Source organism: Canis lupus, chromosome 4, assembly GCF_003254725.2.
Source record: "Canis lupus dingo isolate Sandy chromosome 4, ASM325472v2, whole genome shotgun sequence".
Taxonomy (NCBI): Eukaryota; Metazoa; Chordata; class Mammalia; order Carnivora; family Canidae; genus Canis; species Canis lupus.
The window spans coordinates 80619782-80642755 of record NC_064246.1 but is presented as its reverse complement, the minus strand read 5'-3'; the positions used below and the strand labels follow the sequence as shown (position 1 = coordinate 80642755).

Here is a 22974-nt window from a genome sequence, read left to right as displayed (position 1 = left end):
GAATCCAGATTTTAAGAATACAGCTTTCATTGAGGAATTCAAAATACTATGACAGAAAAATAAATTGTTCCATATAGAAGAGCAAAACCAAGATGTAGGGTTATTTGGTATAGTTACATTCTAAATAAATATAATCTATTAATTATATTTTATGATTTAGTAAAAGTGAACTGAGGCAGAACAAATAACCATTTTATTTTTTAATAAAATTGTTGATACAGACTGAATTTTGTTCCAATAATCAATAACTCAGTTATCTTCCATAGAATGATAGACTCTAAGATGTGTGAATTTTGAGCAGCATTTTATGTTATTGCCTTATCTTTTAAGAAGGGCACCCCACCAAGAGAGTGGAAGCCATACATTGGATGTTAAGTAGATGAGAAATTAGATTGTAAGCAATATTTACTGACAAAAAACTATTTTCTAACTGTTATTTACATTTAATGGCTGTGTCTATTATGGTTTACCATATTTAAACTTTCCTCTTTATTACCATATTTAACACTCTTTTTCTTCAGTTTGTGCTTGCAAGCTCTAAGACCCTGTACAAAAACAGCGCAGGGAATTCTAATATCATGGTCTTTGTGACTCAAATAAGGAATACATAATCACATCATGAGCTTTCTAGACTGCTGAAAGGGTTTACCTCAAATTTTTCATAAGACATAACATGATTTTACTTTGTCTATTTAAGTTCTAGATAAAGATAAAATTTAATGAAGTAGGCAGTGGATTTTCCTAATAGGAGGACACTGATCTAATTCTTAGGAGTGGCTGATATTCAGATTGAAGAAAAGTGACTTTAAAGAATATTGTCAGTTATTATATTAAAGAATTTTAAATTGAGATAATACATACTTAACATTATATATTTATTGCAAGACCCAGTGTTTTCATTCCCTGTAAAGTTTTCAATGAGTCCACAAATAGGAATGGATTTTCATCTCGTATGAGAATATAACTAGAAAGTAGATTAAGCTTGAGAGATACTCCATGTTTTATTATGAAATAGATATTCCATAGAAATTTTAGAAACAATCTACTTTGACTGTAAGTATCTGTTGAGCACATATAACATAGATGGCATTTGTTGTTACAAAGGGAATATAAATTCCATCCATAAAAAACTTATTGTCTTAGAAAAGATAATATGGAGTCAAAAAATAAAAGTTGTCAATACTGAGATTTTTTAAACGATTTTATAATTTTCCTTCAGATATGTATGCATTTATATATTTAGATATATGTATGCATTTTTAAAGTGTACATATACTACTATATACCATATAAAGTGTATATATGAATATATATGTGTGCATAGACATGTATAGTTTTATATAGTACCTACAAGTAGTTTTCTTTCAGATACTAATAACTAACTTATAGGTTATTTGTAATTTGATAATTTTTTAATGCTGCAAGGAATTAAAATTTATATAAATAAAAACTAGCTGGAATTAAAATTTGTATTTATATAAATAAAACCTGATTTCATCAGCAATATTATTAACTGAAGAATCAACAAAGACTATAAAAATGCTTTTTCTGCTCTCCGATTTTTGAGGCACATTTAAATCAAACGTATCAGATATATGTATATCTATATATGGAATGACAAAATTTAAAACAGGAATTGTTGTATGTAAATGAAGCTCTATGCAATTAGCAGAAAGGGAATTCATCTTAAAAAACAAGTTTATGGGCAGCCCGCGTGGCTCAGCGGTTTAGCGCTGCTTTCAGCCCAAGGCCTGGTCCTGGAGACATGGGATCGAGTCCCACGTTGGGCTCCCTGCATGGAGCCTGCTTCTCCCTCTGCCTGTGTCCCTGCCTCTCTCTCTCTCTCTGTCTCTCTCTCTCTGTGTCTCTCATGAATAAATAAATAAAATCTTTTAAAAAACAAACAAGCAAGTTTAAGTAGTAATAGTAAAGACAATTCTAGTTTTCACACAGTGTGTCTTGTTTTTAATTAATATATGCCTACAAATCCATAGAATATGCATATAGTTAACATAACTCTTAGTCTATGAATACATATTAATATGCTTTGCTCTTTTAATAACTTACCTTGTTTTTCAAATGATGGTAAACCTTCGAGTGAATTTCTTTTCTGTACATTTTCTGTACATCTACCCATCATATGGTCTTGTGCCTGAAACAAGTGTATTACTAATGTAAGTGCCTAAAAGTGGAAATGCTAGGAAAAACGGAAAGTGTATTTTTCATGGAAATATATTGTCAAATGTCCTGCAAGTATCTTTTACCAAGGTTTTCCTATAATTCAGTAATATATCAGAGAACAGTTTTCTTAAACCCTTGTCAGCGCTGTGAATATTAAAAATATTTTCTACTTCACAAAACTGATTTCCAAAATCTGCCATCTCACTGACGTTTAATAAGTATTTCTCTTATGAATGTGTTTGGCCAGATTTCAATAATGTGTAGACTTTTCTCTATCTTTTTTGCAAGCCATTTAACTTCCTTTGGTGCCTTTTTTTTCTTTTACTGAACCATTGATATTTTTTGAATTTTAAGAATATTGTATAACAAGTGTTTTGGTTTATTACCATTTATTATTATTTCTCATTTACTAATCTGTATCTTGTATTATGTTCTTTCTTAATTCACTTGCTAAGCAGACAAGTCTTTAAAAAATAGGCAGTCGTGACAACTGGGTAGCTCAGTGGTTAGCTTCTGTCTTTGGCTCAGGGCTTGATCCCGCATCAGGCTTCCTGCATGGAGCCTGCTTCTCCCTCTGACTGTGTTTCTGCCTCTCTCTATGTCTCCCTCATGAATAAATAAATAAACTCTTTTTAAAATATAATTTAAATTAAAAATAAATACATAAAAATAAATAAAATATAATTAAATTGTCCAAGATAGCAGTGATAATGCTGGATACTTGATCTCCAATTTGCAGCTGACATAACAGTGTAATAGATATGGAGATAGGCTTCCTATGTACCCTTTAACGAAGTCTTGGATGCCCAGATAAATGTGGGTCTTATAATCAGTAGACATCCTCCAGCTGTCACTTCCTCACGTCATGACTCAAAGAGTCAACGTGTCTGAAGTTATTCTCTTCCCAGAGCTGCTGAATGAAGCAGAGATATAAACATCTGTCCACTTCTTTGGTACAACATAACTCAGTCTTCAGAGCTACCTGTTGGGTACACTGAGGACTTGTCAGGCTCACCCTCAGTTTGACTTCTTCCTCTGATCAACTCCACACCCTATTCCTAGAATAGGTGTAATAAGTATCTTGTACCAACTTTGTTCAAACATCTGCTTCCCAAGAATTCAAATTAGCAGAAAGGGAACTCATCTTAAAAATAAGTTTAAGTAGAAAGGTAAAGACCATTCTAGTTTTCACACAGTGTGTCTTATAATAAGTGGCCAATTCTTAACCACAGCATCCAAAAGTGTAACCACCCCCCCCACACACACACAGCAAATTAATAAACATCCTACTTTTTCCTGTTGTTTACGCTACCCAGTTTGTGATACTTTAGTAAGGCGGACCTAGCAAACTAATACAACCACTTACAATCTTGATGCAGATTTCTTTTCCTCTCTCTCTTTGTTCCTTCTTTTCTTCTCTCTGTCCTTCCTTTCCCTCTCTGCCGTGAATATGCTTGAAGACCTACATACAAGTTGTGCCTTTCCACAATGTTGTCTTTAGTCAATCATAAAGCAAGATTAACATAATTATAAAGCAAGTTCAGGATTCCAAACTCAATGACATTTCCCTATATGTTTAACTTGGCTTCTTACATGTCACACACAGCAACGAACAAAACAAGTCACACAACTAATAAGATAAAACAAGGGGGAGGCAGTTAACAGACCAAATGCAAAGTCAGTCTGTGAATGGGCAAAGATTAAGCCTTTATCCAGTTCAGTCCAGTTTTTGCTGCTTATTATGTTCAGGCAATGGAGGATCTCTACTATATTCAAAGATCACATACCTTCAGCGGCAGTTGCTGTTTAGATGTGGTAAGATGTGAAAGGCTCAATGTCTAGAAAGTCTGACAGTTTTCTGGAAAAATCTTCCCCTTTTTAAAGATACTTAAAGATGGTAAAGATACCCATCTTGGACCTTAGCAGACCTCTTCTGGTTGTGCTAGTTATAGTTCTGGGTGTGTCATCAGCTTGTGCTGGTCTTAGCTAGCTGCATTGCCCTTGGCTGCTTGCATCACTGCTTGACATGAGTCACAGCTTGGCATGAGTGACTCCATCTTGCTCTCTACTCTCTCTTTCCCTCACTCCATCCATCCCTCCCTCATCTCTCCCAGCCTCACTCACTTCCTTCTGATAATGTAGGCAGGTAGTTAGACAAGAGCTGGAGGCAAAGGCAGTGACAAGTAGATGACACGTTAGAAACCTAAGGACGCAACATCCTGACTTTGCGGCCTTTAACATGCTGACCTTATGGCTTTCATCACTCCAGGGCTGAGAGACCAAGAGCCACAGGTGTGGAACATGCACTCTCTTCTTCGATCTCTGCCCCACAGTAACTTATAGCTTTATTATAACATAATTACATTATGATTTTGATCCGCTTTCCCCACAGTGGGGGCTGAAGGCCATGACAGTTCCTGCAAGAACCTTGTAGGACCAAAACTCCCTCTCCCAACTGGTAGGAGGTTTCTCTTAGATGATTGGAAACAACCTCAGTCAGATGGAGGCCACCCTAGCTATGATCCATAAACTATGCAAATATAAAAGGAAAAGACCACTAACCTTGATGAGTGACCATTCTTCCATTTTGAGAGTGTCCTGTCCTTAATAAACTGTTTTTGTACTTGCTATTTTCTTTCTGGTTGTCTCTTCAAGCATGGATCACCCATGTAAATCTTTCATGGGGAATCAGGACCTAAGACCTCCATTCACACAATACAGGCTTTCCCACGGATAACAACTTCCTTCCTACCTATTTATCATATAGCTATCATTTTTTCAGATGTAGCATATTTACTTTGTTCAAAAATGCATTGCATTGGTTAATTCTGGACAACATTCAATAATTGTCTTATTAAGCATTTATCATTATTTTCCCTGTCATTTCATTGTTGATCTCCAGTTAGAAGTATGGGTTCTATTTCTTCTTCTAGCAATTCTTTTTTTTTTTTTCATATTCTCTAGTTTTTAATCCTCTGTTGCATTCTATAAAATGGCTTTATATCTGCTTTCCAAATATTTAATTTGCTTCTCCTTGCCTAATTTAATTTTTAAATTTAGAGTAAATGCGTTTCATTTTAGAATATCAAGTTTACCTTTTTGTATCTAATTATTTTAATTCCTTTAGTTTTTCTTGCATATTGAATTCTTTTGCTTATAGTTTTATACATCATTAAGGAGGACATACTCATTTAGTATTTAACTGATATGTCCTATGCACTTTTGGAAGGACAACAAATCTGGAATTGTTTGATCTCCTTTTTCTCCTTAATCTATATTTTTATCTGTAAGCATGTAACACTACTTTTTTTCCCCTTGCTTTGTGAAAAGCAAGGTAAAAAGAAAAAATCAGAATGAAGATGGGGAAGTTATGTAAAGAAGGCACATTTTGGGAAGGGAAAAGACAATGATAAAATAAAGGAAACAAAGTTTTACAGCTGGGATGCTAGAAGAGCTATATTGGCCTTATTAAATTTTAAGAAATTTAATTTCAAGTAGTAAATGAGAGAAAAAGAAATTGAAGTTGATTTACACTTAAAGAAGATATGGAACACAGTGTCTTTATGAACAATAAAAGTTCTCAATATATACATTGCCAGAAAACAAATGAAAACTAAAACCTATTAAAATGAGCTAAACACCAAAAATCTTGATATTGCATATGATGATGGATACATACAGTATTTTCTTGTCCCCCCTCCCTCTGAGCAGGGAGAGGATAGGGAGGAGGGGCGGGGACAGAGGGAGACAGAGAAGCTGAGCAGGGAGCCAGATGGGCTGGATCCCAGGCCCCCAAGATTGTGATCTGAGCCAAAGGCAGATGCTTAACCTACTGAGCCCTCTATGCACCCCTTGATATAACTTTTAATTTACAATTACAACTATATCACAAAGATTCACCAGGCAAAATCAAATCTCTAGAAATATTCAGGGTTTTTTTTGCAAATAAATACAAGGAGGTTAAAAAGAGAGAGAGAGAGAGAGAGAGAAACAAAGAGGATAAAGGAACATGTTGACTAAAAGAAATTTCAGGCAACCATCAACCAATGAAAATTAAGGGATTGTATTTGAATGTTGATTCAATACCTTGTATTCATGTTTATGTGATACAAATTAGAAATTAGCAAGCAAGAAGTTTATTTATGATTTATCAAATAGAACTGATCGGGATTCTAAATAGATAGATGATGATAGATAGATAGATAGATAGATAGATAGATAGATAGATGTTAGATAAGAACTGATACCAGCTCACCTAAAATTCACTATAGGACCAAATGTAAATGATAAATAAAAATAAATGATATTAGAATATGTGATGTTATAATTAAATTTAAATAGTATTAGTTGATTTTACCTAATATTAATTTAATTATATTAATGCAGTATTTTGAGTAAAAATTATTTTTTAACTCTTATTCAAACTAGTAAATATAGTAATTCTGAACAGAGTTTTCTTTTTTTAATTTATTACAAAAATACATCTCATAGTGTTTGCCACAATAATCAACTTCATTTTGGTTAGTACAATGCAAGTCCATTGTTTTACCCAGAATGCAGCATATGTAGCTAAATCATTAACAAACAAGTTACTCAGTAAAACAAACATAATATGCAAAATAATCTCTTCAGAATTTTGAGTGGCATGATTTTCCACTGTTCTTTAGATTAGCCTACATGTATTTGATGCCAAGTTTTAATATTTGGAATACAACATGGCCAATCAATTAACAATATCTAAACTTAGATATTTTAAGCAATCATTCAGACTTTTAAAATTTATGTTATCATTGTAATATTTATCTGAAATAATCAGGTTTTCTGAATGTACAACAGTTTCACAAAGGAGACTTTTAAAAATAAAGAATACATAAGAGTTAGCTTAGAAGCTATAGAATTGTCACAATTTTCAGCCCTAATTATGAAGATGCTATTGTTTTTTATTCTCATAAATATCAGTTCAGTAGAACTTCCAATTCGCATATAAATAATTCAAATATTTTGTAACTCAGATAAGTGTATGTAAAATTCCAAATTATTAAATATTTATCAAAGATTCCTCAACTAAATTATGCGATATTTTTCTCATTCATGCACTCATAGAATTCAGCAGTCTCCACCTACATTATAATTCTTCAGTGTAGGGATTTCATACTATTTCTTTCTACAGTTAATTCAGTGGAACAATATTTCTTTTCCACAGTTAATTCAGTGGAGTAATATCTCTTATTTGAGAAGTTGCCAATATTTTCAAGAGTCTAGATTTTGACTTTTTTTCTTACCAATTAAATAAAAGCTTAAAAAGGCAGATTACGAATATGTATGGTTCTGTGTCATTTGTTTAGCAGAAATTCTTGTTTGTCATTTAAAAAGAGAGGAGAGGTTTATTTAATTGTGGGACAGATAATGTGATCTTCATGGATTTTCACCACTAGAAGGTGCAAGCAACAAGGAAAGAGATGTTCTTAGAGAACACCTAAGAAAGAAAGCAATTTTGCTAGAAAGCAAATTTGGAAGCTAGAAAGCAATTTTGTCTAAATCAAACATCAGTGAGCATCTTGACTTGTCCATGTTCAAGAAGATCTTCTTTACTTTGATCTGGTTTCCAGATCCCACAATTCTACTAGCAGAATAATTCCCATTCTCTAGTTCCTATGACAGATACTAGCTTTGTTATGCACATTTGTCCTAGTGTTCTGCAGCCTGCAATTAAGAAATGGAATACAAGAATATGTCAGAGGAAAAAAAAAATCACAAGTGAAACTCTTCTTCTAACAGATAATTAGGGGCAAACATGACTAGATCCGAGGCTTCCAGACATCCTGTACCGAATTAGAATGTTTTTAAATGTCAAAGGTTCACTCAAATGTTTTCCCAATTACACTGTTTTTCGATACACCTTCACTAATACTCCTTAATGAGATATGACAATTTCTTTGAGGATTAGCATTAAAGCACTAAAATTAAAGGAGGAAAAAAAAAACATTGAAGCTTTGCATATACCTTTCATCTTTTCTCCTATCTCTCATTGCTTTTTTGAGGTATAACCTTATCATTATTAGGCCTAAGCTTCTGAATACAGGAAAATATTTCTGTTCATTACTAGGAAGTTATCCTTCAAGAAGTACTAAATATTCTGCTTTGGAACAAATAGAAAATCCTGAAGATATTAGCTTATTGCCACTTGGAGTCAACAATACCAATAGCAGGGTATTAATATTATTTAATGCATTAGTTGAACCAAAAAAAATGTAAACAAATTTGTGTGCCAGTTGTTTGTTCATCAAAATAATTTTAATTTAAAGCAAGAAGGCAGATTTCAGTTCATGTGTATTAAATAACTTCAAGCTATGTAACTTTTAGATACAACCTTTGCTTGCGATGATTTGCATATGCTTACCCTTTAGATCAAGGATAATTAAATGAATAAATTTATAAGTCATAACTTTATGTGAGAACTTGTGTTTAAAAATATTTTGTGGGTTTTGTTTTTCTATGGGTATTGTGGATAACTGAGAATAATTCGATTTTTAAAGAAATCATTTAGAGAACAAACATTCACCCAAATTATATATAGCAGACTGAGCTTGCAGGATCGTTTTGTTGGCAATACTATTGTATAGGTTTTTAATTTTTTATGCTATTTTGAAATAACTTTATTCTTTCCAAATCATCAAAATATTTGGAAAAAGCTTATGTATATTTTAAAGTTGTTTATATATTTAAGTAAAATAAGTATTGAAAGGGGAAATACAAATTCTCAAGTTTGCACCAAGATTATATTAAAATAATGCACACATTTGAAGTAAAATGAGTAAAATGAGTTGTTTTTATATTTAAGTAAAATAAGTGTTAAAAGGGGAAATACAAATTCTCAAGTTTGCACCAAGATTATATTAAAATAATGCACACATTTGAAGTAAAATGAATAAAATACTATTAATCATAAATGTTAAATAAAAGACAGGATGATGCAATTAAAAGAAAACATTTTGAAAGCAAAAGGGCTTAGAGAAGTCAATAATAAAAATGTGGATTATAAATTCTCCCAGAAACATGTTACAGAATAAAATACATTTTTGATTAAATTTTTTATTCCACTCAGATGAAAAAAAGGACTATTCAGAAATTCAGTAATTGCAGAGAAATGAAATACAAAATGAATAATATATGAAAATATAATTCCACCTGAAACATATTAAATGATAAATATTTAATACATATATTCCAAATAGACACGGAGTTCTAGCCTGCTTACTTTCTTCAAGAGGAAACCAATAGTGTGATGAGGACAAATGATGGAATTTCTATACATAATTGCATTTTAGTCATTGTTACACCTTAAAAATAGGCTGTTAGTTATAATTTTGCATAAAAGCAAATATATACCATTTCAATGTTTCATAAAGTTTGTCCAACTACACAACACCCAAACATGTATGTGTCAAAAAGTATTGATAAAAAAGTATTGATAACAATTTTAAAAATCTGTCAATTAGTGTGTGATAAAAAGCAAACATACAACTCTTCAAATCTGAAAAGGATTAATAGTTATTAAAAGGAGAAAATACCAGTACACATACTATATAGAGGCAAATGTATGATAGGCAAATGTATAACTATGTAGTGTATGTGTGTAGATGGATAATTGTATTTTTTTTGTAAATGCCACACTTATTTGTATCCTTGTAATATTATTCATTACTTAACTTTTGGAAGACAGTCTATGAAGCATTTATGTACAAAATCTGGTTGAATTTCATACTATAGACCTATTTCATACACAAAAATAAAGTAAGTCAGTTTCTTTTTTAAAAAAATTTATTTATTTATTCATGAGAGACACAGAAAGATAGAGGCAAAGACATAGGCCAGAGAGAGAAGCAGACTCCATTCAGGGAACCCACCCCGGAACCCCAGGACCATTCCCTGGGTTGAAGGCAGGCGCTTAACCACTGAGCCACCCAGGCATCCCAGTAAGTCAGTTTCTTAAGGTCATATTATTAAGAACCATCAGTGACAGAATTTTATTCAGGCCTTCCCTTTAATAGTATGTATAGAGAGATATGTACTATGTATACTGTGTCTCTGATTCTACATATCTGCTATATCCTAACGGCCTTTGCTTCATGCATCGTAAATATTAATTCTATTTGCTAATTCTTATTAATAACAAGGTGATGTTTTTAAAAATGTGAAATGGTATCTAAGAAATATAGTTCCAGTTGTGACTTTCTATTTATTCTTCAGCTGTTAGTTTCATTCAATTTTTCACAAAATTTACGCTTGCACACAGACACAGCAACCTATGAGTTCACAAAACTGTAATTTTTCTGTATTGTTTAATCAAGCCAACAAAACACATAAGAAAGACTAAATAATGACAATTCATGATGATTAAGTAAGCAATTCATGAGCATAAAATATATTTAATAATTGAGAAGCACATAAAAATACAATGGTTTGTTTAAAGGGTATTTCATTTGTTGTAACCCATTTTGCCTTCAAGGATAATTATTGGACTGCATTAGGTATTGCTAATAATAATTTTCTTTACTTACTGATTAATAAATTTTAATGAAATTCTGCTTTAGTGCTAGGTATTGCAACAAACAGTAAATAAAAATACCAAATTTTAATAAATTAAATAATAATGTATATGTCCTGAGAATAGAATACTCCATAAGGAAAAAAAATAATGCCTGGCAAAGTATTTAAAGTTAAAATTTTAAACAGATAATAAAGAGATAGGTAGGTATATTTATAATAGATGATAGATATGTAGATAGACGATAGAAAGATAGACATACATAAATATAAATAAGTAGATGGTTGTAAGACAGATACAGAGAGACACAAATGTGCACATTCTTACATCCTATAAATTTCCCATTTTTTCCCATTTTTAAAAACAACTTTATCAAGACAGAAGTCACCGTACAGTTCACACATAGGCAGAGGAACTAGTTAGACACTTACCAAAAAAGACATACAGATAACCACAGGTACATGAAAAGATTCTCAACATCACCAATATATATAAGTATTATTTAGTCATGAGAAAGAAGAAAACCCTGCCAATTGCAGAACAATATGGGTAGACTTTGAGAGCATTATGCTAAGTTAGATAAATCAGACAGAGAAATACAAATACCATATGATTTCATTTCATGTGGAATCTAAAAAAGTCCAATTCATAGAAACAAAGAATAGAATAGTGGTTGCCAGGGGCTGAGACGTGGGGAACTTGGGGAAATAGTGATCAAAGAGTACAAACTTGCACTTTGAAGATTAATAAGTTCTGAAGATCAAATGCACAGCATTGTGATTATAATCAAAAATATGTATTTTATACTTAAAAACTGTTAAGAGACTTGATTTTCAATGTTATCACCACCACAATGAAATGATAATTATGTAAGGTAATGGAGGTGTTAATTAACACTGGTGGTAATCATTTTGCAATATATAAGTGTATCAAATCAACATGTTTCACACCTTAAATTCACACAATGTTACGTGTCAATTTATATCCCAATAAAAGAGTATGATTAATGGCTTTCAGAATAGTCACAGATGCGTGCGGTTACCACCACTGTCAATTTTAGAATACTTTTATTACTTAAAAAAGAAAATCTTTATCACCTTCAACCATCATCTTTCAACCCCTTTCCTGTAATCTTAAGCAACCACCAATCTACTATCTCTACACAGAAATCTCCCAATTCTATATTTCATGTAAATGCAATCCTATAATATGTGGAATTTTGGGACTAGTATCTTTTTTTTTTACTTAGAATGTTTTCAAAGTTCATCCATATTCTATAATATCTCAAAACCTATTTTTTTCTTTTTTTGAAATTATTTTTCTAAAACAGTTTTGGGTTCATGGCACAATTGAGAAGAAGGTATGGAGATTTCCTATGTATTCACTTCTCCAATACATGCAAAGATCCCTCCCTTGCCTACATCCCCCAAGAGAGTGGTACATTGGTTACAATTCTTAAATCTACATTGATATATCATAATCAACCAAAATTCATAATTTACATTATGGTTACTCTTAGTGTTATACATCCTATGAGCTGGAAAATACCTATAATGACACATATCCTTCATTATAGTATCATGTAGTATGTTTACATTGCCCTAAAACTTGTCCGTGCTCTGCCTGTCATCTCTAACCCCAGCCCCCAAACTTTTGGTAGCCACTGAACTTTTTAGTATCTATAGAGTTTTGCCTTTTCTAGAAAGTATACATAATTTCCAGAGAACATATAATTATAATAATGTAATATATAGACTTTTCAGATTGTTTTCTTGTACTTAGTAATATGCATTTAAGGAGTCTGCATGTCTTTTTGTGACTTAAGAGCTTATTTCTTTTTAGTGCTGCATAATATTCCACTGTCCTGCTGTGTCATCATTTATATATCCATTCACATACTGAAAGGCATCTTGGTTACTTCCAAGTTTTAGCAGTTATGAATAACGTTGCTGTAAGGATTCATGTGCAGGTTTCTGCATGGACAGAAGTTTTCAGTTCCTTTGGGTAAACACAAAGGAGCACAGTTGCTGTATCATATGGTAAGGGTATGTTTAGTTTTGTTAGAAACTGACAATCTGCATTCCAAAGTGGCTGTAATACTTTCCATTCCCACCAGAATTGAATGAGAATTCCTGTTCCACATCTTTATCAATATCATATGGTCTGTGTTTAGATTTTGCCCATTCTAGTAGGTATGCAGTGGTTCTCATTGTTGCATTTCCCTGATGACATATAATGTGGAATATCTATTAATATACTATTTGTTGGGATCCCTGGGTGGCGCAGCGGTTTAGGCGCCCGCCTTTGGCCCAGGGCGCGATCCTGGAGACCCGGGATCGAATCCCACATCGGGCTCCCGGTGCATGGAGTCTGCCTCTCCCTCTGCCTGTGTCTCTCCCTCTCTCTCTTTCTCTCTCTGTGTGGCTATCATAAATAAATAAAACTTTAAATATATATATATATACTATTTGTCATTTGTATACTTCTTAAGGAGGTGTCCATTAGGTTCTTACCTTATTTTTTTAAGAATTTTGCTTTCTTACTCTCTAGTTCTAAGAGTTCTTTGTGTAATTTGGATAACATTCCTTTATCACATGAGTCTTGCAAATACCTTCTTTTAGTCTATGCCTTGACTTCTCATTCTCTTAGCATTGTCTTTTATAGATTACAAGTTTTTGACCTTAATGAAGTCCAATCTCTCAATTATTTCTTTATGAATTGCATATTGGTGATTTATCTAAAAATTATCTCCATAACCAATGTGATCTAAGTTGTCTCCTATATTATTGTCTAGGAGTTTATAGTTTTGTATTTTTAATCACTCCTATGGTCTGAGTTTTAGAAAGAGTTTAAAGTCTATGTCTAGATTCATTTTGTTTTTTGTTTGTTTTGTTGTTGTGTAATTTTGGCATGAGGATATCCATTGCCTCAGCATCATATGATGAAAAACCTTTTTCTTCTCCATTGTATTGCCTTTGTTTCTTTGTAAAAGATCAGTTGACTGTACTTATTGTGGGTCTATTTCTGGGCTCTATATTCTGTTTATTCTCTATATTCTCTTTATTTATTTGTTTACTCTTTTCAAAAGCCTCTGTGGATGGAGCTAGAGTTTGTAATGCTAAGCAAAATAAGTCAGTCAGAGAAAGACAAATACCATATCATTTCACTCATATGTGGAGTTGAGAAACAAAGCACATAGACATAGGGGAAGGAAGAAAAAAGAGAGAGAGAGGCAACCATAAGAGATTCAACAATAGAGAACAATGTGAGGGTTGTTGGCAGGAGGTTGGTGGGGTATGAGGTAAATGATGGATATTAAGGAGGGCATTTATTATGATGAGCACTGAGTGTTTTATGTAAGTGATGAATCACTAAATTCTATTCCTGAAACCAACATTACACTATATGTTAACTAACTAGAATTTAAATAAAAACTTGAAATAAGAAAAAAAAAAACATTATGTCATGATTACTGCAGCTTTACAATAAGTCTAATAGCTCATCCAGTGTCAGTCCTTCAAATTTGTTCTTCTACAACATTATGTTGGCTACTTTGGATTTTACCTGTCCATGTAAAGTTTATAATCAATTTATCCATATGCACAAGTAACTTGCTGGAATTTTCAATGATTGCTGGAATCTGCAGAACTATGGAAAGAAGTGACATCATGACAATATTGAGTCTTTGCTTCCATTACCATGGAATATATCTCCATTTATTTACTTCTTCAAACTAATAAGCAATTCTGGCAAGGTTGCAAGATACAAGGTTATTATACGAAATTCAATTGCTATCCTATATGCCGGCGATGAGCAACTACAAAACTTTGGTGAATGAAATCAAAGAAATAAATAAGTGGAGTGATAGTCCATATTGACCTTTGAGGGTTGGGATTTGGGAACCAGGGCTAGCAAGTGTGTAAATAGAGGGAAAATTCCTATACTACAGACAAAAAAAAAAAAAACACCCCGACGTATCAGTCTTGCAGCTTTTATAGGACCTTCTTAGACAGTAGCCATCAGGAGAGAAGGAGAGAAAGAGAGCAAATGGTTCTGTGTATACTGCCATTAGAATGTGATCAAATGGTTCTGTGAAAATATGCTACCTCTAACTTGTAAGGAGTGTTTATCATTCAATATTCCTTTAGCCAGTTTACTTTCTTAGAAAGCCTTGGCCATACAGAAATGTTAAAAAGAAATTTTCATGTAGCTTGGTTTCTTGATAGGCACATATTTGAAATGTCAAATCCCTTAACAAACTGTGAGATGTGTATTTACACATCTAAACTGTAAAATAAATATATAATGAAACATATAATAAGTCCATGTGCTGCAAAATTCAACTATTTCTTTACATATCCTTTTTCTAGATAACTCTGAACCCTAATGACATTTTAAGAAGGGCTTAATTGAAATAAAGGAATGAAATGAATACCAGAAAGCAAAGGTTTTGTACAATATTTTTACAGTGATTTTCCAAAGTAATTTTGAACTATGAAAATATTTATATGTTCTACTGCATTATTTATGAGTTCAGTGGTTGTTATATTTATCTAATAAAAGTGGAAATGATTTTTATGGAAAAATGTTTTACTCTGTAAATTTCAGAAACCCCTTGAGAAATTCATTTTAATAGGAAAAAAGGCAAAGTAAAACTTTTTTAAAAAAAATCTTTTTACTTATTTTTTTGAAAGGAAAAAATACCAAGATTTTTGGAAAGTGTGGGGGTTTACCTTTGCCCAAATTTTTATTTTATGAAATTTAGCCTATAAACATTTTTTTTCATGACTCCCCTGACTATTCCTATTATTCAGATAAATATTCCCTGCATTATATTGCCTCTCCTTGAGGTATCTTAACAATAATAAGCCAGAATTCCTACCAATTTACCTCTATGCAACAAGTTCTCTATATTTCAACAATGAGCCATTCCGTGTTTTTCACAATGAAGATTCCGAAAGCCATTTTTATGAGACTAAACTAAGGCTATACACAAAGGTGGAAGCTATTTGAGTTGATATATTTCTAAAGATTAAAGAAACGCTTAGTAAACCCAGGCAAGGTTTTCTTTTACATAAAATGTTATTTATAACACAGTATCATGAATTATTTACAAGCAGTGGAGTCACTTGCAACAGGAGTAAACAGAATTGATGGTGTCCTTCAGTTCACTGTAATGCACAGAAGGCGATTCTCTCATTAGGTTTACACTGAAGAATAAAAGAAGTCTTTGCCTCCTGAAAAAAGTCACTGCTTACTCCCTCAATCCCTTTATTTCACCATTGAGTTGAAAATACAAATGTATTACATGTATATTTCTTCCAAATATAATGAAAAAACAATTGTAAATGAGTCTAAGCCCAGTCCCCTGTTATCTGACTATAGTCTCTCTATTAGTACATCACTTAGAAAGATCCAAATGGACGTTTGACCTGAAAGTAAATGTCAGATAAATGTGTAGACATTTTTGCCATTATTAATGAGTCTTCTGGGGCTATTCATTGACTGGAGCATTAAGATTGTGATAAAACAAATTTCCTGCAGCCATTGTGAACATTATTATAATGAGACATTTTCCTTCCAGGGATGAATGATTTTCAGGGTAACAAAAAAAGAGTTTCTTCTTGACTGAACTTTATCCTGCCTCCTCTGAGCCCTCTGCTCCACTGGGTCTAATCTTGACCTTCTGTCCCTGTTCTTGTAAAGTCCAGTTTTAGCAAAATTCATGCTAATCAGGCTAGAGAGAATCTCCCCCTAGGTATCTGGTCACCCTCAATATCTGACCAAATCTCTCATCTCTCATCATCCCCCAGGTAATAGCTGATCATCCTGGCCTGGCCTTAGCAAGAATCTTATTAGGTCAGTTTATAGTAAGACTCGTCCTAGTCTCTTGGTAATTTTCAATCCATTAGCCCCCCTATAGTCTCCCTTGGCTATCAACCCCATACTAAAATAAGTCCTGATTAAAATCTACTTTTGTTGGTTTAATGACTATCATGGCTCTGGTTTGTTTCTTTTGTTAGCAGCAAGTCCTGTTTCTCAACCTGGGTTCTTGGGTTTGGCCAAGAAAGAATTCAAAGCCAAACGCTTAAGCAAGTGAGCATTTGAGTAGTCAAAGCCAAAGAGCATTCTGAAGGTGAGAGAGCAGGCCCAGAGGAGGCCGCCGTACCTGGGTTCAAGGTTTTATGTTTTATGCTTGCGTGAGATATGGGTCATGGCCCGGACTGTCTGTGACTGACATTCCTCCAGTCACCTAAGGGTTCCTCCTCAGGTGGGGAAGGAGAGCTTTTGGCCCATATGGACTTTGTCAGAACTGTCATGGCAGCTCCCCTACGATGGGTCTCAAAACCCCGATATCAATGTATTATCGTGAAGCTAGAGGTTACCTTAGGGCGGCCATTATAGGGAAGAGTGAATGCAATTCCCAGGGTTTTCCCTGACTGATTGTGTTCTAGAGGTGGTGGGTAGTTTCTTTTTCAACAGTCATCTAGTCCTGTTTCCTGCTCATACCTAGCCATCTGCTGCTCTATCAGGTTTGGTTTGGTTTCATATGTTTTACCTTTTTTAATTTTTTAATTTTATTTCCAGTATTGTTAACATACAGTGTTTTGTTAGCTTCAGGTATACAATATAGTGATTCAACAATTCTATGCATTACCTAGCACTCCTCATTTTAAGTGTACTCTTTAATTACCTGCTTCACCCATCTACCCACTTACCTCCCCTCTGGTAACCATCAGTTTATTCACTATAGTTAAGAGTATGGTCCTTAGTTGTCTCTCTTTATCTTGCTCTTTTTTTTTTTCCTTTGCTCATTTGTTTTGTTTCTTAAATTCCATATATGAGTGAAATTGTATGGTATTTGTCTTTCTCTAATTGACTTACTTCACTTAGTGTTATAGTTTGTAAATCCAACCATGTTGTTGCAAATGTCAAGATGTCATTGTTTTTTATGGCTGAATATATATATTATATATATATATATTATATATATATATATAAAACACATCTTCTTTATCCATCTATCAATGGACAGACACTTGGGTTGCTTCCATAATTTGCCTATTTTAAATAATACTGCAATAAACATAGGGGTGCATATATTCCTTTTAATTTGTGTTTTTCTGTTTTTGGAGTAAGTACCCAGTAGTGTGAATACTGGATTGTAGAGTACTTCTATTTTTTAACCTTTGGGGAATCTCCATACTGTTTCACAGAGTGCTGCACCAACTTGCATTCCCAATAGTGCATGGGAGTTCCTTTTCCTCCATATTTTTTCCAACACTTTTTGTGTTTTTTATTTTAAACATTCTGACCCATATGAGATGATATCTCATTGTAGTTTTGATTTCCACTTCCCTGATGATGATTGATGTTGACCATCTTTTCATATGTCTGTTGGTCATCTGTAAGTCTTCTTTGGAGAAACATCTATGTTGTTTATTTTGTTTTGTTTTGTTTTTATTTTTTTAAATCTTTTTTTAAAAGATTTTTTTAATTTTATTTATTCATAGAGACACAGAAAGAGAGAGAGGCAGAGACATAGGCAGAGGGAGAAGCAGGCTCCATGCAGGGAGCCTGATGTGGGACTTGATTAGGAGTCTCCAGGATCACACCCCGGGCTGCAGGCGGCGCTAAACCAATGCGCCACCGGGGCTGCCCTATTTTGCTTTGTTTTTAACAAGAGACAGGTCTTTCTGTTTATGATTTGTAAAAATACTTAGTATTTTTAGTAAAATACACAAAACACCTATTAGCAGTTATTTAAAAAATGTTCTAGTGGAAAACTCATGAGTTTAGGGTAAGTTACTGAGTATCTGTGCATTTCAATTTTCCATGAATACTGTATCTCTCTTAAGGTTTAAATGGGATGCTAAAAAAACAACAAATGAAATAGTTATTTGTGCTTAAAAGGTGTACAGTAAATGTTAATTCTAATTGAATTCCTTTCCGAGTTTTGCTCAAGTTAAAGTAGCTAGAAATAGGGAAATTAATATAATCTGAGGATATATAGACAGATTATTTGGGAATGTAACAAGCGTACAGTAAGAACACAGACACAATACTTGTTGAATTGAGTTAAACTGAGTTTATAGTTTGTAAATATGATTTTTTACAGACAAATATGGTTATTTTTATAATTGACATTGAATAATAGCTGCAAAAATGATTTGATAAATGTTGCAGGGAGAAGAGAAATGAGTAAAAGAGACATAAAAAAAAGTAAGGATAATGTTAGGTCTAAAGGCATAAAAGACAGAAAAGCTTAAAACATGAGGATTTTATGCTTACCTTCTTTTTCACTGATTGATTACTATAATCAGGTACTCTACCTGTTTTTTCTAGGTGAGTTTCCTATGTGAGATGGACATCAGTTTAAGGTCAGGGACAAGGAGGATTCCTGGCATCAATGAATTAAGAGAGAATTGCTTAAATATCACCAAAAAAAAAAAAAAAAAAAAGGTTTATCTGATAATCAAATCATGGGATAGTTATTTATAGAAAAAAAAAAAATTCTAGGTTCCCAACCACAACCAGCAAAATTAAAAAGCAAAATATGGTAATTTTTACTATCAAGATTGTCATTTGAGAATGGTCCATGAATATGGAATACGCAAATCACTAATATATCTGAAAATGAGCACAGTAGCAGAACTCAGCTTAAAAAGCACAATGAGTCTGGTTTTGTAAAGAATACTCTTTCAAATGAAAAGAGGTTTATTGTTTATAAATTTGCTATTTTCTTCTCATTTACTTTAAATCTAGTGTTTTTTGTGTATGTTTCATTTTTCTGTTTTTTTAATAGTGTCCATGCACTCATGTAAATAATGGAAATATATAGTTTTTGTGTTGAATGAAGGTGAAAGATGAATTTTACTATGTGATTATGATATCCACAAGGATCTAAAATTGGGTCTGCTTCTTTATTGAAAAGTAGTATAACTTAATTTACCTTGAATTTTAAATAGTAAATATTCATTTGCTTTCATTAACACATTTTCAAAAAAGGTATATAAATAGAAATCAACCTTGTACTATTTAAATGATTACAGAAAAAAAATTGTGTCCCATATGTAATAGTGCTGTGAGTCCTGAATTCATAGACTAGTAATCCTATCTTTCACACAACACATTTTCAAAGTGTGTATATTCTGGTCTCTAATCATATATAATCCAGTAGCTAAAACTACATTTAAAATTATTTCTCAGGAAAATAGTATGATCAACTTCAAACATATGAGTAAATTTCTATTTCATGTTTCTGACTAGGAAAAACATCTCAAATATTGTTAAATGAAATGTGTATTTTTCAAAACAAAATGATAAAAGTGCATGCAACAAAACTCTATTAAATTTTTACCAATTTATTTTCTCATCTGTTGCTTGCAGGAATTTCTCTGTGTGTTGGTTAACCTGAAATTGTGGAGAACATGACATTTTTTCCCTTTAAACACAATAACTATTCTTGTTTGCAGTGATATTAATACATTTTACTGCTTCTCAGAAACTGATAAGAAAAGTTGAGCTTTAGTATATTATAATAAATGCTAATTTTTGATAATTATGTTAATACTGTTTGGTAAGGTTTTGCCTTTGTTTTGTGTGTGTGTGTGTATGTGTCTGTTTCTCATTCTTTTTCTCAGCCAAATCACAAGTGATCCAGACCAAGATAGTCTTGAAAAAATGAAAAAAGTGAGCAAACGGAAATTTCCATTTCAATGGAGGTCACTGACCTTGGGAGAGATTTGTGTTTGAGCAGGAATATAGTAGCTTTGAATACAAACAGGATCAATTTTTTAATTTAATTTGGATTGAACATTCTAATCCTTGAAAATATAAAATGACTATTCTGTTAGCTGGCAGAGATAAGGTATATACCGGTATAAGGTATAGATCACTGACCAAGCAATATTCCAGAAGTAGGAAAAAATAACCCATTTAATGATTCTTCCCTGCTGAGTTTTTCCTATGTAGTAAGTCATCAGCACTTTTTTTTTTTCAAGTTAAAGAAAGCAATTTTGCCTTCATAAGTATTACGTGTCATGGAGTAAATATATTTTTCTTTTCCTCAAAATCCATTTTCCTCAGAACAGATCAGTGTGTTTTTTTTCTCATTTTGTATTCACATCATGACTTTCAGAAAATGTAGATCAAACTAAGATAAATACATATAATTTCATTAAAGGAAAGCAAATTATTTCTGTTCTTCTACTTGAAATTTATTAGACATATATATTTATGGCCACCTCACTTCTAAAATTTTGCTTTTTGTTTTTTGTGAGTTTTTTTTTTTTTTTTTTTTTTACTATTTGACTCAAGCAATGCTTTTTAGGAGTATAAAAAGCTATTTCAAAACAACAATTTGTAACTGAAAATATTTTGTGTAACAAGTCATCACTTTATTTTTTCTCTATGCTACCAAAAAAAAAAAAAAAAGAAAAAAAAATGTATCAACTAACCTTTTTCTCAACTTTATACTATTACAGCATATTCACTTGTCATTTCAAGTTCCTAGTAATTAGTTTTAATGTGATTTTAAGACTGAGGACAATTCTGAATGTTCAGGTTATTTTTGGCTGGTTTCATTTTCTAGAGGCAAAAATCTAAGTGTTGTGTTTTAATATTAATAATAAGTTTATATTTACTATATAAAATGAGATATGACCAGAAAGAATTTCCATAGATTACACATTTCATGGGATAGGTAAAATGTTAGATATTTGCCGTCTTGAATTTATTCCAATTTTGTACTGCACAGATATCAATGAAGCTTGCTCTGTGTCAGCTTCTATGTTAGTCTCTTGGGATTTATTTCAGGTTCAAAGATGGATTTTGCTCTCAAAACACCATTTTTTAATACAGCTATAATTTGCTCTAGATTGACCATGATCTACTGCATACTTTGTGGTTTATCGATGCCCATTGTACCCCTTTAAAAACACAAGAAAAACATAGAGGCTGTAGAAGCAGACAAATTTCATTTATCAGCTTTTCTTCCCCTTCACTATTTTGTATCTAAAGAGATAATTGCTCCTGCAGTACTGAGTTGGTCTTACAAAGCTAACCTTTCATGGGGTAGCCTGGAAAGTTTTCTAAAACCTTAAATTTTGACAATATTTAGTGTTATTTTATTCGTATGTACATCCTCTGCTATGTTAATTTAATATCTCCTTGAAGTATTCATTCACTTTTCTGCCTTTTATTAATACTTCTATGAGTTTTATAGTTACATCAATTAAAATTCATCTGATTTTTTTAAAAAGATTTTATTTATTTATTCATGAGAGACACAGAGACAGAGAGAGAGAAGCAGAGACACAGACAGAGACACAGACAGAGGGAGAAGCAGGCTCCATGCAGGGAGCCTGATGTGGGACTTGATCCTGGGTCCCTAGGATCAAGCTCGGCCCAAGGTGGCGCTAAACCACTGAGCCACAGGGGCTGCCCTGAGGCTGATTTTTATTTGGATACACTGAGTGTTTTAAGAAAATGGTCTGCATTATTTTGTGAGTTACATGATAATAAAGATAGTATTTTTATTTATTTTTTTTAATTAATTAATTTATTTATTAATGATAGTCACAGAGAGAGAGAGAGAGGCAGAGACACAGGCAGAGGGAGAAGCAGGCTCCATGCACCAGGAGCCCGATGTGGGACTCGATCCCGGGTCTCCAGGATCGCGCCCTGGGCCAAAGGCAGGCGCCAAACCACTGCACCACCCAGGGATCCCAAGATAGTATTTTTAAGTGAGAAAATATGTATTTGTTAAAATCATGAAATAGCTCTTTAGGAATGATCCACCTAAGTACAAACAAATGAAATAGCTTAGATCATGCCTCTTACATTAAATAAGCCCTGGTTCCAGACTAAATTAAAGCTGAGTAATATTAGTTATTCTATTTAATGGATTTATAGATTTATTGTATTTAATATGTATTATAGAAACTTATTTAATAGGTTTTAGGCACTTAAAGTATAAAACTGAAATAATAATTACACATGGGTGTAGTTGAGAGTCAAATGATACCCCATACTCAAAATCCCCAGCATAGTTACTGGCATATTGTGAAGTGAATATATACACATATATTTTTTCAACTGAATATATTTTTATTGTTATCATCATTATTGTAATCATCTTTTTGCATAGCCAAATGGTGACTTATGAATAGTTCATAAAATAAAACAGAGAACTAAAACATATATTCTCTTGCCTATTAAAAACTCTGATAAGTATATAGTTA

At 32.6% G+C, this 22974-nt stretch overlaps 1 pseudogene; it reads left to right on the top strand.

Annotated features, from left to right (window-relative positions):
- The first annotated feature begins 3933 nt into the window (after positions 1-3933).
- The window catches only part of LOC112652706 (GTP-binding protein SAR1a-like), a 42998-nt pseudogene continuing 23957 nt past the window's right edge, over positions 3934-22974 (top strand).